General features: G+C 37.0%; 1 protein-coding gene across 1 annotated transcript in view; it reads left to right on the top strand.

Annotated features, from left to right (window-relative positions):
* Positions 1-4,090: 4,090 nt before the first annotated feature.
* Positions 4,091-17,941, top strand: part of LOC118263166 (voltage-dependent calcium channel type A subunit alpha-1) — a 254,477-nt gene continuing 240,626 nt past the window's right edge. Inside the window, exon 1 of the mRNA XM_050697717.1 lies at positions 4,091-4,337. The gene's annotated coding sequence lies outside the window, so the exon portion shown is untranslated. The remainder of the gene's footprint in view (positions 4,338-17,941) is intronic.

The following is a 17,941-nucleotide window of genomic DNA, read 5'->3' as shown; positions in this document are numbered from 1 at the left end:
AAATACTCTCTCAAATAAACAGAAAGATCTTTGTATAATGTTTGAGATGTATTTTAATACTGAAATTAGTTCGTAGTTCAATGGTCGAGCGGTTTCAAGACGAGTTGAGCTTAAGATTTCAGACTAGGTCGTTTTTTGAGTTAGTAGAACTGTCGAACATTTTAGATTGAGATTTGAGATCAATTTTTGACAGCAGTTCTATAAAGTTTCTTAACATAATCGAGATTGTTGCTCTTTGGCTATTTGTGTGTATTTTATCAAGTTTAGTTAGTTTAATGATAAGTTCGTTTTCGTTGTTTTCGAAGCAAGCGGATTGCAATGTACTTTCCATTTGAGAGAACAGAAAAAATCTCTTAACCATAAGAAATGCTCTAACAAAAAAAAAATAAATAAATTAGCAATTCTCGCCCATCATTGGTCGATATCGCTGGGGTAAACGTGTTCTAGACTTCTCCAGTCTAAAGTCCAAGTCTAGGCAAGCGTAGTGTAGGGCGCCCTCCAGCTAGGTGGAGTGACGATATCCGCAAGGTGGCTGGTAGTGGTTGGATGCGTAGAGCTGAAGATCGAGCTCAGTGGCGTGCCATTGGAGAGGCCTATGTCCAGCAGTTGACGAGAACGGGCTGATAAAGACATGATGATTGGTCGAGATTATTCTCACAACAAAAACATGGCGGACCGCGATCGAGGTCACTTCGAATGTTTCGAATTGACAATAACAGAATAGCCCGGCTGGTGTGATGTCTTACATTTAATTTTGTTAATCAGTTCATCTCTATTATATGTATACTATTAAGATAATTAAAGATGTTAAAGTGAATCTAGATCAGTGATTACGCTTCATTAAAACAATAGTTTTGGTTTATATTATCGTGTACTTACTGTTTTCATTCGCCTACGATTTTGCGGTCATGTTACTGTGAGTAGTGTGAATTAAGACTTTATTGAAACTTCCTATTTTTGTTTTATTTAAAATTATCTTACATATCATTGTTTTATTAATAAGAATAAAAATTATCTTCACACTTTATTCAATATGGCGTAGGTAATGTGAAGAAGATTTTAAGCAAATACTTTGAACAATTTCTGCTATTTAGTCTTTAACCAAGAGTCACATTCGTAAAATCGATTTTATCAGAGTAGTCAGTTGTAATAAAAATTAGCAAATGCAGATGATAGGTAATTATATTATCATAATTTATAAGTACCTACTTATGACTAATAAATAGGGTGTGTAATATTATGTAATCTGTACTTTTACGGAGATGCCATTGAAAAATAGTTCTTAAAAGGGCCAGCTTATGGTATTTTATGAGGTACAGATGCAGCGGAGAAATAAAATAATAATTCCAGTGACGTAGGTGTCTATATCTCCAACTTTATCCATCCAACTTTATTTCAGTCCTTTGGTAACTACTTAATTTATCTAATACAAGTAATACAACTTTATACGGATCGGAAAATTGTTCAATAAAAATAACTCTCAGCCGGCTAGATTTATAAATAAAACGATTGCCCAAACTTTTCCTTGGCTAAACGAAGTTCTTGCGGATAAATCTCAAAAGATCCGTCTGATTATTTTTGATTGGTAAACCAACTCAATGTAATATGAAAACTTTTCATTTCTACGACTTAGAAGTTACTAAAACTGCAAATTCAAGAATCATATTTCATCTTTGATACCCAAATAGGCAGTTTTATTTATCTTAATCGAATAACACAATATTTGTGTTCTTAATTATTGAAAAACTACAGTGACAAAGACTACTATGCCACGTTCGCCGGTCCCCTCTAGTCTATGAAAATAGACGTTTCAAAGAATTCACAATAGACCGCTGTTTTACAGTAACATAAACAAATATTTTGCTCGATAGTAAAAATGTCTAAACATTCTATCTGTTGGCAACTGTACCGTGATTAATATCCTGACAGGCTCATAAACCAAAAGGTGCGTTGATAACATGTTTATTTTTATCTTTTATTTCGATCGCGGCAGAAACAAGGCGTTATTATGTAAAACACGGCAGCCATGATTCATAAACTGGCCAGTAATTCTTTTTGGCGGGAAAACATCAATCACCTGCTGTAGTGTTGCTATCAGAAAAATATCGCTCCGAAAACAGGAAAAAACAACGTAAATGTGTTTTCGGGAAATTGACTTTGAAGTGGATGTAACTATTGAAGTAAATAATAGTGATCTCATTTAATTATGCTTTTTACTGTTGCTTTCCTGCCTTTGATATGGGTTCCTGTACGTAAATATTTTACAGACGAGTAGAAAATAAAAGATCAGAAGCAACCTCTATCAAAAATTGAAACGGAGTTACATGATATTCGATCGCTTTGATAGTGTAAGTATTTTATAATCGTACAATTCAATAAAAAAAAATACTTCAAAGATTTTACGCTATTTTTTAATATAGCAAATATCAGAAATAGTAAAGTAAAATTTTAATTACAAAATAAACTTCTAATATTTCGATTTCAGCAACGCAAATAATAATTAAAGCAACTAACTACTCTTACATAGCAATACATGGAATATTAAGGGCAATATTTCGCAGCCACTGGCAACACTAAGCTACGGAACGCACTCGACATGGCGCACCTGGGTTCCGTCGCTAATTTACGTGTAGTAACGCGGAAAATTGGGTTACACAGATTATTATAAGATCTATGCTCGGGAGGGGGCGAAAGGAAAGGTTTTACACTGCGATTCTGTTGTGTCCCATAGAAATAATTATAAAAAGGTATATTTATCTACATTCATACGTTTATTTGCAAATTCTATTGCTTTAGGTACTTATAAATATATATTTTTTAATCATATTCCACATTTCACACTAGAAATATCTCGTATTATCTCAATAAGTGTGCCGACACTGAGCTGCGGCTTACCTAGCGGGTTACCGGGGTGCCAGCTCGAAAAGCAGTAATAGGAACGGGGTGGTTTTTAGTCAGTAAGAGTCTGACACTGCCTCTCGCCTCGCCCAAAGCGAGAGAAGTCTTTGGATGACTTCCTCGTCAAAAACAGGTAATTATCGTGCTTACAAACATACAAATTCACATATGTACACAACACATCTAAATCTGGAACAACTATAAATAATAATATGTGGATGAAACAAAGAGTTGTTCTGTTCAAGAATAAGGCGACTCATTGTACAGCACCCAGTGTTCCAGCTATTGCACCAAATGCGCAGTTCATTTATTTGAACGTGCACTTAGTCATAGTTGTAGATGTTTGGTGAACCAGAACCCACGTTAGCTATTTGCAAACAGAGTTTCAGAACGAGTGGGATTTTCCCACTACGAACTTTCCAGACATAGTCTGTCTATTATCCGGTATTTGGTTATAGATTTGCTCTTTCCATGGAATAGCTAAAAACAAGCGAAAAAAGGAAATATTGTACACGCGTATTTTAGCAATGTTGACAACGTATTTGTGTCTCCTCTGGTGTTGCGGGTGTACATGAGCAGCGTTGATCGCTTGCCATGAAGTGATCCGTCTGGTCGTTTGCCACATGTTCCATAAAGAAACTCCCATGTTTAAAGTTTACAGGAGAACAGGTAATATAATATTTTGCAGTTTGAGAAACATTGTAACATTTTCAGAGGAATTTGTTAAAATACAGGTATACTCTTTATGAAAATAGATTTTTTTTAAAGTAAATTTAAAATTAGACTTCACGACCGGCTGTGTATTTATTGCTAACTAATTAATTATCTAGTTAACTTTACCAACAATGAAGTTGGTTAAAAATATGATATGATATGATTGAAAATTCTTTAACCCCCTAATAAAATAAGTTATAATTGGTAAAAGCAGCATAATATTATTCTAAACTACAATGTCTTCATGTTTTTAAACATTCATCCATTCATTTGGGAAAATAACTTCCACCATAATATAAAACTCAATTAAAACATATTCCAGTACACTCTAATCAAATTACGCTCTTTGTTTTGATGCCTCATGTATCAGAGTAAAAGCAACAGTTGTTCTATGCATACAGTTTCATGCAAGCATGATATAAGGGACGTTTGAAAAGCATGTATTACGTGGAAACGGCGCGGGCTCTGCGCGAGAAGCAGTGAGCGACGCGAGTCAACAACGTCTGGACGCCTACGAAACACAGGCTGTACGGAATCAACGCCTGAGCTTTAGCGCGCAAATTTAAAAAAATAATTTAAAAATATTCGCATCTGTTCCTTATTCAAATGGTGTCTATTTTATTATATTTAGTGGCGTGACGTTTCTCTGTGTGTTTAGTGATTTGTGTTTGTTTTTTAAATTATTGGTGAGGTTTAATCTTTTTGGATTCCTGTCGTAAAATCGGGTATGTATTTTAATGACTATTTCTGTTACTTACTTAACAAAAAATAAATCCTAAACGTAAATAAGGATTTATTGAAATATTTTCCGTAACAGTTTTTTTCTTTGTAGGACCTACTAACTGTACTAAAATGGAACCAGGAAATGTAACAAAATGAGATGTGAAAACAAAGTCGCCGCTAATGATGGACGTAAAATTTGAATTTAGCGGTTTATGACTTTTTGTTGCGAGTGAATTTAGATGTCCATTATACTTAAACATAGATTTAGAAAAGATTAATTTAATGTTATGTTACTTGTCAAATTGTTGCTTAAAATCTTAAAAAGGGAATCGACTTTGAACTTTTTTTAAGAAAAATACTTTTAATAAATCTCATGTCAAACAATGATTACAAGTACTTCACCCTCTTATTAAAAACAAATTGGTAGTGATATTTTTGTAACAGAACATTCTTAAAAAAATACCTGAAACGCAAAACAAGTAGGTAAAATATAGAGAGATACGGGAAAACAGGAAGAGTGGGTAGAGCACAGATTATAAAACACTCAAGAATGACAAAAGGTTGTCTAGGTGCGAACTGCCATAGACGTTCGGCAATGATTTGGCAAAACGCGAACATTTTTAAACCTCCTTTCAGATTTAAAATTCTATAGCCGAAGTCAATTGATGTTATAAAACTTTGTTTCGGGTTTCTTTCCAAATTTTGTTTGTCTTATATTATACTGTCGATATAACTTGCTTTTTTCATTTTCAAAGAAATATAGGCCAACGAATACTTTAACAAAACAAACTAACTTCCTTGCATGGCAATTAGACACTTCGAAATTCGAAAAGATTGACCTAATTCAAAATTTGATTTTCGAACAGATTGGTGGCTTTTATTTTCATTTACAACCAGCAACAATAAAATGTTCACGATAAAAAGGAGGTTAGAATGAAGAGTAAATACTCTCGTATTGGTTCTTTATCCAGGGATTCGTATAGAAAAATATGGTGCACTTCTAGGAAATTGCAACTCCAATTGAAAACTAGTGAATCGGAAAGTAAATTAATTGCTTTCTTTTGGTAGGATAGGTAGAGAGGTAGGATGTAAAAATGTTTTTTTCTTTTTAACTGCCGAGGGAAGAGTAGGATTTTTTTAGAAATAAAATGAAATGCCTTCATTGTTGGACCAGACTTTTCGAAAAGATAAAATTGCAAGAACTGTTTTCTGGGATATACAGGGTGACTTTGAATTCGACGTATTCCTCTCGGGAGGTGATAATACAACTAATTTCCTACAAAATTAGCCCTGAGGTCCTTGGGCGGAAAGTGGCTAGTTTCTGAGATATTCAACATTTTCGGTTTTTGTAGAAAAATCCCGAATTGATTACAAAAACATCAATAAATAAAAAACTACTGGTTGGATTTTAGAAGTTTTGGTTTTAATCGGTTGCCAATACATCAGTTATCATTTATAAATATTAATAATGGCAGAAATATCATTCGTTTTAAAATAGCAAGTAATTTCCTATGAAATTTTGTTTTGTTTCACTAATTTGGTCAATAGATAACTGGATTTATTTCGAAAAAAATATATGACACTAAGCGTACAAACTATTAGAAAAACTTCCTTGGTTTATTAGCTACCCAGAAACGTAAAATTATTTACAAAATTCCCAAAAACAAATGAATTAATTGATGATAAGTAGAGTGTAAAGAGAAAAGCGCAATTTCAAAAACATCTTAATTTGCAAAATTTTGTTCAAAATGATCTTCCCTACGACGAATACATGCTCGAACACACTTCCTTATCTCTATGACATTCACTCTTGGGCTGAATATGCGTTTTATTTCGTCACTATGTTTTGGAGAGGAATTTCAATGCTCGGCCAATTCCCTCTGCATAAACTAGGGACTTCATGTAAAAATCAACCAGTGTTAGATTCTGGACACCGCGCTTGCCATGTAGTTGGGCCCCCATGCCAATATAACGCCTGGGAACCAAGGTATCCAACCATTGCCCCACATTAGTTCGATAGTGCGCTGGATAAACTATCACAATATCCATTATTAGCCCCAAAAAAGTCAACAAAATCCGAAAAAAGTAAACCATCGTTAGCGCATCGCGGTTTTAATTCAAATGTTTGCAGGGATATCATAAATAATTATTTGATGAACCCTACTTTTCATCCAACAATTAAAATGATGAGAATTATGAAAAAAATTTAAGGAATGTGCTAGGGTCATTGTTTTAAATTTGATTTTAGAAACAAGATGACTTAACTTTTTCTACTTATTGAATTAATTTATTAATTTGATTGACGAATTTATTCCACATGACGATTGTCAGGTGCATTATCGAACTACTGTGCGGCAATGGTCGAAATCATTGATTCTCAGGCATTGGATTAGTAGGGCGGTCCAACTTCATGGCATGCACAATGACCAGAACCTAACGCCGGTTGATTTTTACATGAAGTCCCTTGTTTATACAGAAGGAATTGGCCATGTATCGTAATTCTTCTCCGAAACATATTTGAAGATAATTACGAAATAAGACGCATATTCAGTTCAAGAGTGACCGTCATAGAGATAAGGAAGTGTGTTCGGGCATGTATTCGTCATAGGGGAGGTCACTTTGAACAAAATTTAGCAAAAATGGATGTTTTTGAAATTGCCCTTTTCTCTTTACACTCTACTTATCATCAATTAATTCATTTGTTTTTGGGAATTTTGTAAATAATTTTACGTTTCTGGGTAGCTAATAAACCAAGGAAGTTTTTCTAATAGTTTGTACGCTTAGTGTCATATATTTTTTTCGAAATAAATCCAGTTATCTATTGACCAAATTAGTGAAACAAAACAAAATTTCATAGGAAATTACTTGCTATTTTAAAACGAATGATATTTTTGCCATTATTAGTATTTATAAATGATAACTGATGTATTGGCAACCGATTAAAACCAAAACTTCTAAAATCCAACCAGTAGTTTTTTATTTATTGATGTTTTTGTAATCAATTCGGGATTTTTTTACAAAAACCGAAAATGTTGAATATCTCAGAAACTAGCCACTTTCCGCCCAAGGACCTCAGGGCTAATTTTGTAGGAAATTAGTTGTATTATCACCTCCCGAGAGGAATACGTCGAATTCAAAGTCACCCTGTATACTGTGGATTTCTATTTTGAAATTATCAGTATGGTAATAATAACTGGAAAAATGTCTAGTTTTTCCTCCCCAACTTTTCATAGAAACCAGACGTGATAATAAATTATGTTGTGAAATCATAATAATGGTGAAATACTTACGGAAGGTACTCTGTTCACTATAACTCATTTTACTGAGTAACGTCATATCATTAATAAACCAATCGATTAATCATGAACGAACCAGTAAAAACAAATATTTCACTCGAACGAAAGGTTATGATGAAGTGGGCTATTAAACAAAATTATAAATTCAATCTGCATTTGCAGTTTAATGTAAAAAAAGACATTACATTATTGAAACCACACCCTAACACACGTGTGTTGACGCCCAATCAATATCTATTATAGGTTAATAAGGCATTACCTGAACACGACAAGTCAACTAGGCTGTATGAAAATTTTCCAATGACACGTTGTGTGACGAGTAAATCCCGTTATCGTGTTTCAAGTTCGAAAATTAAATAATTGTCAAATGTACTTATGTCATTAACCTGTGTCGTATGACTTAAATGGTTTGATTATGTTTATGATCTTGTTATTATAAGACGTTGAGTTAAATTTTAGTACTTACTCGTATTTACGCAGGTTTACTAAGTTTAACTTTTATTATTGTTTTACTTAGGTATGTAATGTATTTATCCAACTAACTGTAGAAAGTATGTTTTGGCTAGAAAATCTAAATTTTAGCATGGCTTTAGGTGGATGGATGGTCCTTTTTTAACAAGCATTATAGTACAATACTTTATTCGTCTTTATTAAATGTACTCAGGTAATCATATACCTATGAAGTACCTTAATTAGTCATCACTGGCAGTTAAAAGACAACAAGTCTGCCAATGGGTTTAGCAAAAATTAGGCAAACAGTTGTAGCAAACACCAACAAATGTCAAAACTTTAATACACATATATAGTATAATAAAATTTTATGTATTTTGTTACTGAACCCGTTTTTTTGTTACTGGGACCCGGGTACGTCCTAAAACTGCGACCAGCCACCGAGGAATGGGCAGCAGCATTCTCAAATTTATCGGTGACCTAACTGCGATCCCCAAGCCGCCTGCCAAGCGTGGGGATTATGGCAACCCCCCCCTTTCACTATGAGCGACAACAAAATTACACGGCCCCCAGTCCCCGGCAGCTCCGCTATTCCTGATCTAGGTAGCGGATCAGGTAACGGCGGAGCAGGGGGTGCTAAGAATCCCCGGCAGAGAAAGCGCTACCACCCCCGACGAACTTTGGCCCTGGCAACGCACAACATCCGCACACTGCGGACTGATGAGAAGATTGTCGAGCTGGAGGAAGAATTGAGCAAAATGCGGTGGGACATCTTGGGACTATCTGAAATCCGAAGAGAGGGTCAGGATACGATAATCCTAGATTCCGGCAACTTGCTCTTCTTCCGGGAAGGAGACCGTAAATCCCAGGGTGGTGTCGGATTTCTCGTCCGCAAGTCTCTCGTCAACAACGTGTGTGAGGTCGACAGTGTGTCGAACAGGGTAGCGTACCTTATACTCAGAATATCTAACCGGTATTCGCTGAAGGTCATACAGGTATATGCGCCGACCTCGACACATTGTGACGACGAAGTAGAGGCTCTGTATGAGGAAATTTCAAAAGCCATACACTCCTCCGAAACACACTTCACCGTTGTGATGGGGGATTTCAATGCAAAGGTGGGCACACGGAATAGCGATGAGTTGAGAATAGGGCCATTTGGATATGGGCAGCGAAACCATCGGGGCCAGCGGCTGGTCGACTTTATGGAGAGGGAGAGACTCTATTTGATGAACTCCTTCTTCCAGAAGCGACCGGCCAAGAAGTGGACATGGATAAGCCCTGATGGTTCTACCAAAAATGAGATCGACTTCATCATGGCGACCGAAAGACGTATATTCAGTGATGTCTCTGTGATAGCGAAGGTGAAAACCGGTAGCGATCACCGTATTGTCAGGGGCACACTGAACATCAATGTAAAACTAGAGCGGTCACGCCTGGTGAAGTCCACGCTCCGCCCTGGACGTGCCCAGATCCAAGACCCCGAGCAGTTCCAACTCCAACTGCAAAATCGCTTCCAGTGTCTAGCTGATTGTGGAAACGTGGACGAGATAAATAATGGGTTGGTGGAAACTGTCCGAGCAGTGGGGTCAGACTTCTTCAAGACCCCCGCCGAAACAGGCCCCAAAAGCTCTCCGACGGAACCTTAAAACTTCTTAAGGATCGTAGCGAGATGAGGCTGCAGTCTTCAGACGATATGTCTGAATACGGCAAGCTCAATAGACGCATCTCGAAATACATGCGACGTGACCTGCGGGCCTATAACGCCGCAAGAGTCAGAGACTTAATTGAGCGAAACAAGGGCTCAAAAGTCTTCGCAAAGAATTCGTCTGTTGGGCAAAGCCAAATGACGAGGCTGAAGACCGAGGATGGCAGCGTCATCTCGTCGAAGTCCGAGATCCTCGGAGAGCTCGAGAGGTTTTACGGACAGTTATACACCTCAACACGGCAACCCATCGTCGGTACAGCTCGGGACCCAAGAGCTAAACTGACGCGGCACTACACTGAGGATATCCCAGACATCAGCCTGTACGAGATTAGGATGGCTCTCAAACAGCTTAAAAACAACAAGGCGCCGGGCGATGACGGAATCACGTCGGAACTTCTGCGAGCGGGTGGAAAACCGATACTTTTAGTCCTCCAGAAGCTATTCAATTCCGTCATACTCGAGGGAACCACGCCGGCAGCATGGCAACGGAGTGTGGTGGTTCTGTTCTTTAAAAAAGGCGACAACTGTCTGCTAAAGAACTACAGACCTATCTCACTTCTGAGCCATGTGTATAAGCTGTTTTCGAGGGTCATCACGAACCGTCTCGAACGCAGGCTTGATGACTTCCAGCCTCCCGAACAAGCCGGATTCCGAAAAGGTTTCAGTACCATAGACCACATTCATACGCTGCGGCAGGTTATACAGAAGACCGAGGAGTATAACTTGCCACTATGCTTGGCGTTTGTGGACTATGAGAAAGCCTTCGATTCAATCGAAACCTGGGCGGTGCTGCAGTCTCTCCAGCGGTGCCACATCGACTATAGATACATCGAGGTTTTGAAGTGTTTGTATAACAACGCCACCATGCGCATCCGACTCCAGGAAGAGACTACGAGGCCAATCCAGTTGCGGAAGGGCGTGAGACAGGGAGACGTTATATCTCCGAAACTGTTCACGAACGCACTGGAGGACGTTTTTAAGCTCTTGGACTGGAGCGGACGCGGCATCAACATTAATGGCGAATACATCACTCATCTCCGTTTCGCCGATGACATAGTCGTAATGGCAGAGTCGCTGGAAGAGCTGAACACCATGCTCAGCGACCTCAATACCGTTTCTCAACAGGTGGGCCTTAAAATGAACATGGACAAGACGAAAATCATGTCAAATGTCCATGTTGCACCTATACCGGTTGTCGTTGGGAACGATATACTCGAAGTTGTAGACCACTACACATACCTGGGTCAGATCATCCAGCTAGGTAGGTCCAACTTCGAGAAAGAGGTCGCTCGAAGAATCCAACTCGGATGGGCAGCATTTGGGAAGTTGCATGAAGTCTTCTCGTCAAAAATCCCGCAGTGTCTGAAGACCAGGATGTACAACCAGTGTGTGTTGCGAGTGATGACGTACGGTACCGAGACATGGTCCCTAACTGCTGGCCTTTTAGAAAGGCTCAGAGTCGCCCAGCGCGCGATGGAGAGAGCTATGCTCGGAGTATCTTTGCGCGACAAAATCCGAAATATAGAAATTCGCCAAAGAACAAGAGTTACAGACATAGCTCTCAAAATATGCAAGCTGAAGTGGCAATGGGCAGGCCACGTCGCTCGGAGGACTGATGGCCGCTGGGCCAGGAAGGTGACTGAGTGGCGACCGCGGACCGGAAGACGCAGCGTGGGCAGACCTCCCACTAGGTGGACCGACGACATCGTCAGAGTGGCGGGGAGCCAGTGGATGCAGGTGGCGGCTTGTCGTTCTACGTGGAGGACCAAGGGGGAGGCCTTTGTTCAGCAGTGGACGTCTCTCGGCTGATGATGATGATGATGATGATGTTACTGAACTGGATATTTAATATTCGTTTTTAGTACTTATGATATTGAGTGGATTATGCTTCTTTGACTCGTAAGTGTAAGGTGTAGTATATTCTTCCTCCATTTATTTTTCGATAATACTAAATTAATTATTATGTTATCGACTTACTCACGTAACTGTTTGACGAGGAATTCGACTAGTTTCAAGATATGCTAGAGGCTTATATTCTTGAGCAGCATTCCGCGACAAACGACGCGGCGATTGTCACGCTGCTACTGAAACTAGTCGAGTTCCTCGTCAAACAGTACTCTTAGTACGAGGTTGATTGACGATTGGTTGATTTATTCGAGCCGGCTAATCAGAGCGCCGAACGCGGTCTCGTTTCGATTACTTTAAACGTAAAGCAAACTCATACTAAGGGTACAGTTACGTGAGTAAGCCGATAACATAATAATTAACAGCTCTGTTTATTATATTTTTTTATCTCATAAACTGAACTCTTCTTCTTAGTAATGTATGTAGCGGTCGGATTTCGAAGTTGTATAGTTTGGAGTTGCTCACTTCTTGGTTTATCCAGTTTGCTGACGACTTATACAATATATTAGACAGGGATCGGTTTACCGTAAAGTTAGGGGCTACCGTAAGGACCGGTGGCTTATGTATCCCGTAACTTAGTAAGTTATTTTAGCGATGTGTGTAGGTATAGTAACATCCATGTTTTATTTGTAAAAACAATGTTTATTTATGTAATTGAGGATAATAATTATAAATAATAGGTCTTGACTTCATCTTGACTTTAATTATTTATCGATTCGTCGATTAAGGTACAAGGTTCTGGTTAGATAATAGGTATACAATATCGACAAAAAATATTTAACAGCATTTTCATTCAGAAGTGTGTTTTATGCATTAGAACTTAAAGGTAATAGTTGCAAAGGGGTTTTATATGAAGGAGTAGAAGTAGGTACCTATAAATTAATTTCATATTACCTAAGTTTTTCCATTGCCCGGACAATCTCACCTCTGACCTTCCAGCACCACCACTTCTATTCCCCTAAAAGGTTAAGTAAATTACTCGTGTAAAAGAAAAACGATTTCTTTAAAAAGATTCAACTTTCTCTTAAAGTAATGAGTTTGTTAATCATCTCCCTGAGTGGTCGAGTCTGTAAGTGAAACCTGTAATTTGTCTGAAAGTTTCAGATGAAAATACCTTGGTAGCTTAGTTTGGTACCATTTCCAGGTACTTTTGTGGACTCTCGCAATAAAATAATTAACTTTATATTGCTTCGGTGCTAATTTGAGTTTTTAAAGAAATGCATATTGATTTCTATTTCGTACTTTTAATGAGATATACTTAATTAATTAGTGTGTTTTCGGCTTACTCAGTTATCTGAGTAAGCCGAAAACACACACTAGTTGAGTTCCTCGTCAAACATTTATATGTTTGACGAGGAACTCAACTAGTGTCAAGCCATGATTGAGGCTCATATTCATTAGCAGCATTCCGCGACACATGACGCGGCGACTGTCGCGCTACTTCTAAAGCTGCTACTCTGATTAGTTGAAATGCTCGTCAAATAAACATAATAATTGTTTTGTATTTCGATAAGGTTCGTACGTTTAGCCATACAAATATTTTTGTTACCGTATTCTTTGTTAAGTCTCTTCTCAAGACTTCTGCAATACCTTAAACTAATTGATTTTGTTTTCATAAATTTGAATATGATTTTTTAAATTATTTTATGATTCCAATATTACTTCATTATGGGATCGATAGGGTTTTCCTTACCCTAGTAGATATTAGCTATCCAATTATTAAAACAACAAACTAAGTAAAATCCAAAAACTGGCCGCTCGTTTATAAGTGACGAAATATGAGTCTGTGTTTTTATCTCTTGAACGATGAAGAGTTTTCACCGTACACTCAAAGTTACGATAACAAGGAGGTTGTGTACCTCACAGGTCGATGAACTTTGACTTTTTCAAACTTCCTAATTAAGTGTAGTCAGCAACCTAAGTAGGTTTTTTGATGTTATTAGACTGGAAATCCCTGCTAATGTTACACATGAAAATTTCAAAGTGAGTTTGTATGCTGAACGGCGAATTTTATTTTTACCGACTTCAAAAAAAGGCTGTACTATGTTCGGATGTTTGTTCACCGATTACTCTGTCAATTGTGGACCGATTTTCAAAATTACTTTTTTGTTCCTGTTGATTATTACTACTTAATGGCCACAAAATTGTAAACACCTTACATATTATTAAGTATCTGTTAAGGTTTTAATGAAACATTTTGTTCAGAACTTAGGAACTTAGGTAGGCTTTTAACCTATCAGCACTTATAATAGTAATTTTTTGCTATTTATATTTTACGTTTTAGTATTTGAAGTTTATTTTTTTTTATATAGTTGTGTAGTGGGAAAACTATAAATAAAAAGCCAAGTCCAATATTTATAATGCGATGTAAATACTTAATGTTAAGACTACCGAACTGCAGTGAGACATTGGGAAAAATGTGTACTGAAACTGTAAAATAGTGGACGTTAGTGCTGTTCGGTTGGGGATCGTGTGTTCGAGTGAGTAAATACTCTTTTAAAGTTCAAAAAGATACTTCGTTCCTTGATGAAACATTTCGACATAAATAAATAATACCTAAAGTGAATAATCAATAAATATACATCTTTCTTTTTTTATGGTATAAGCCAGTAGACGAGCAGACGGATTACTGATGGTAAGCAATCGCTGCCGCCCATGGATACTCAAAACACCAAGGAATTGGGAATTAAAGATAGGAATTAAAGGGTTGTTGAAAATCGGGGATTGGGAAGATTGAGAAGAGGGGTAATTGGGCCTCCGGTAACTTAACTCACACAATGAAAGACAATGCAAGCGTTGTTTCACGTAGGTTTTCTGTGAGGCCATCGTATCACTCCGGTCGGTTACATTAAGTATACAATTTTCTTATAGACTCATTTAATCGTTCGTTCTTGTTTACAAAGCAATCAATATAATGTCCCACTCAGCGGAATGTAACGATTATATTATTATTGAATGCTCCCATATTGTATCAATTAGTGTAAAAGTTTATTAACATAATAATATTATGTACGGTGACCAATTAATCGTGGGGATATTTATTGGCTCATCGGTCTAATGATTGGAAATGCTTATGGTATTATTATAAATAGAGTTATGGGTAATAAATGTTTGTAGATTTATGAATTCAAGGGTCTTTTGTGTTTTCGGTTCGGAAACCTAGCTTAAAGGCACCTTAAAGCATTTTAATTGTGTTAGAGCCATACATCGGCACGAATAGGCTGGTTGGACCGGTGTGATACCACGGCCTCACAGAAAACCGACTTGAAACAACGTTCTTGCGTTGTGTTTCGTTGTGTGAGTGAGGTTACCGGAGGCCCAATTCTAATCTTCTATTCCCCAACAACCCTTAAAGTCCTTAAAGTCCTAACCTCCAAAAGGCCGGTAACGCACTTGTAACGCTTCTGGTGTTTCGGGTGTCCATGGGCGGACGGATCGTTTACCGGGTTATACCATAAAAAAGAAACCTAGTATTTGGGGAGACAGTTTTGATAATGTCAGATTATTACATAACTAAAACCACCTCAGTTCAGGATCGATGTACAAGAGCGTATTATAAAACTTAAATTCTCATCAAACAATTGTTACACGATACTAAACCATATGTAAAATATCATATAAATATCTAGGCATTAAAGTGTTATGATTTGATATTTTATTCCATCATCCGTTTGCAAGTAATAATAAAACTTACTGAATGACAATAGTCTTGATCTATGTCCAGCAATATCTACAACTGTGTCAGCGGGGAGCAGCTATTGTCCACAATCGTTCCCAACATTGAATAAAGCCATTAGTTCTGGCGGATATTTGCCATAATTGCGTCACTTTGCTAAGAAGGTTTGTAGATTTTTATAGGTAGGTAATAAGTTCGAGTAGAAAGGCGATGTTACTGGACAATATTGACAAAATTAGTAAGTAATTTACGGAAGAAATTTGAAAAAATATCAACTATGACCTACATTCTGCATTATGGTGGATATAAATTGGCCCGTAGATTTACGATGCCCGCTTCCCGAAACCTAACAACAGCAAAGTACTAATGCGACTTTTTCCAGTTATATGTACTTTCTAAGTTTATTTAGACATCACTGACAAATGGTGAAGGATAATATCAAGAAGAAACCTGGGCTTATAATTGCTAATTGTAAGTTTGAAATCAACCAACTCGCGTTAAACAAGCGTGGGGATTAATGCTCAAAATGTTCTTTTTGTGGGAAGAGACCTTTGGTCAGCAGTGGCCACGTAGAGCCTGTTGATGAGTGTATTTTTGAACCTTCCCTAACTTCAAGGTTTACTGTGAATTTTTCGAAAAACTGAAAATGTCCAATAATTATAATTAGTCATAACTGTAGTCACTTTTGCAACCACGTGACTATTGAGGCACGATTTAATAGATTACTTTACTCTTAAAGGCAAAAAAATATGTTGACAAAACAAAAATAAGGCTTGTCATACACTTACCCATTAATCATCATTGACAGAATATTAGGACTTCTATAAATATGAAGAAGAAATCCCAGTACACTACACATCAAGCTACACAAAACCAATTTACCATGGTCTCGCTTTCTAAGATCTTTCCGCTCATTCAGCGGTCAGTTTATACTAGTTTTTATAGCTGTGTGTACATTTACGTGGCAGTTTATGTATTTTGTGTTATATGGCAAGTACATAAGGTAGCATATGGAACTAGAAATGGAAATGTTCTGCTTCAATTGGCTATCAATCAAATTGTACGGGGAGGAAACAGTACGCCGGTATTGATAAAAGTATTTTTTTTTGTATACAAATGATGTTACACGTGGATTTGTTTCGTCATAATTTATTGTTGGTTAGGTACTTTTGTTTTATGAAGTTTTGAGTAATGTGGCAGAGTTGAGTTAGAAGTTGACAGTACTGCATAAAATCTGCAAATTTCATCATAATATTTTTTATAATAACTATCGTAGGACATATTGAAATAACTAAAAATAACAGCTGCGCCGCGCACCCTACTGTTAATGTCACGTAATATTTAAGTATTTACGTAAGTCAACCGTTATTTTCAGTTAAAGTTATCATCATTATTAAAATCAGCCTCTACTAAAAAAATCATAATTATAGCCCCCACGATCGGCAGGCTATCTCCAACTAGTGTTGCAGATGTCGTTCTCGCCAGAACGAGATCTGGCTGTTGACAACTTAAACCGGACAAATCCCTGCAGATACCTCGAAATTAAACCCCCAGCCAATGGACCCTAGTCAGTTACATGTAGTCTATAAGAATTCACAAATTCAAAGATAAAGTAATATTCTTCTAATCAATTTGAACACGGCAGCCATCTTTAAAATAAATCAGTCGTTTACGCAGAAATCGTTAGACAAATGAGGAAATAATAATAATCCAAATGGTAATTCAAATAGGGACTAATTTCGCACAGTCTCGCGTCGGCGTTCGAAATTTGAAGTGACACTTTAAGAATGAAAATACTAATGACTGGCTGGATACTTTACGGCCTTGAGCCTTCAACCTTCTTGTTTCGGGTCAATCTTGAGATTTTGCAAAGGGGCTTGGTAAAATATTATGAAGCAGTAGGTAAGGTTATATTTACCACTTTTTGTCTGATTTTGTCTTGAGTTTGTGAATTGTGTAATAAATACTAACTACCTATAATTTTTTAAGTAAATTTATATTGTGACTAAACTGCAACAATTTTACTTTGTGAATTTTCTAATTTTTTGCATAATTTCATAAAGTTTTTTTTCATCATAAAGCTCTAATAAACCTTAAAAATTCAAAAATCAAAATGTAGGAGCGCAGATGTTGTTCGATTTACCTACTGGTCTAGTATAATAGGTAATATCGCAGGTAATATCATACTTATTTATACATAAGTATGTATAAATAAGTAAGATTCGTTCGTTTTTTTAAAACGTGTATGAGCTTGGGAAGGCCATTGTTTAACATTCACATTATAAGTATCTGTAATTGAATCCATATTTCGTATAGTTTGGAGGCTATATATGAAGATACATTTGCACATTTTTGATTTGTTTTTGGTGCATCGTGCCCGGTGCACAAATAAATGATATTTCTTTCTTTCTTCTTTCTTTCATTTAGCTAGATATGTGAAAAATAAAGTGCACCTATGCAACACCAGAGCAGAACGTCCGAGAACTTCCACGACTACTGTATTATTTAACTCTTAATCGATGGAACTCTTCCACAAAAATCCAACGACAATTTTTAACCCTCAACACTCTA

This window comes from Spodoptera frugiperda, chromosome 12, assembly GCF_023101765.2.
Source record: "Spodoptera frugiperda isolate SF20-4 chromosome 12, AGI-APGP_CSIRO_Sfru_2.0, whole genome shotgun sequence".
Taxonomy (NCBI): Eukaryota; Metazoa; Arthropoda; class Insecta; order Lepidoptera; family Noctuidae; genus Spodoptera; species Spodoptera frugiperda.
This window is presented reverse-complemented; position numbering and strand designations above follow the sequence as displayed.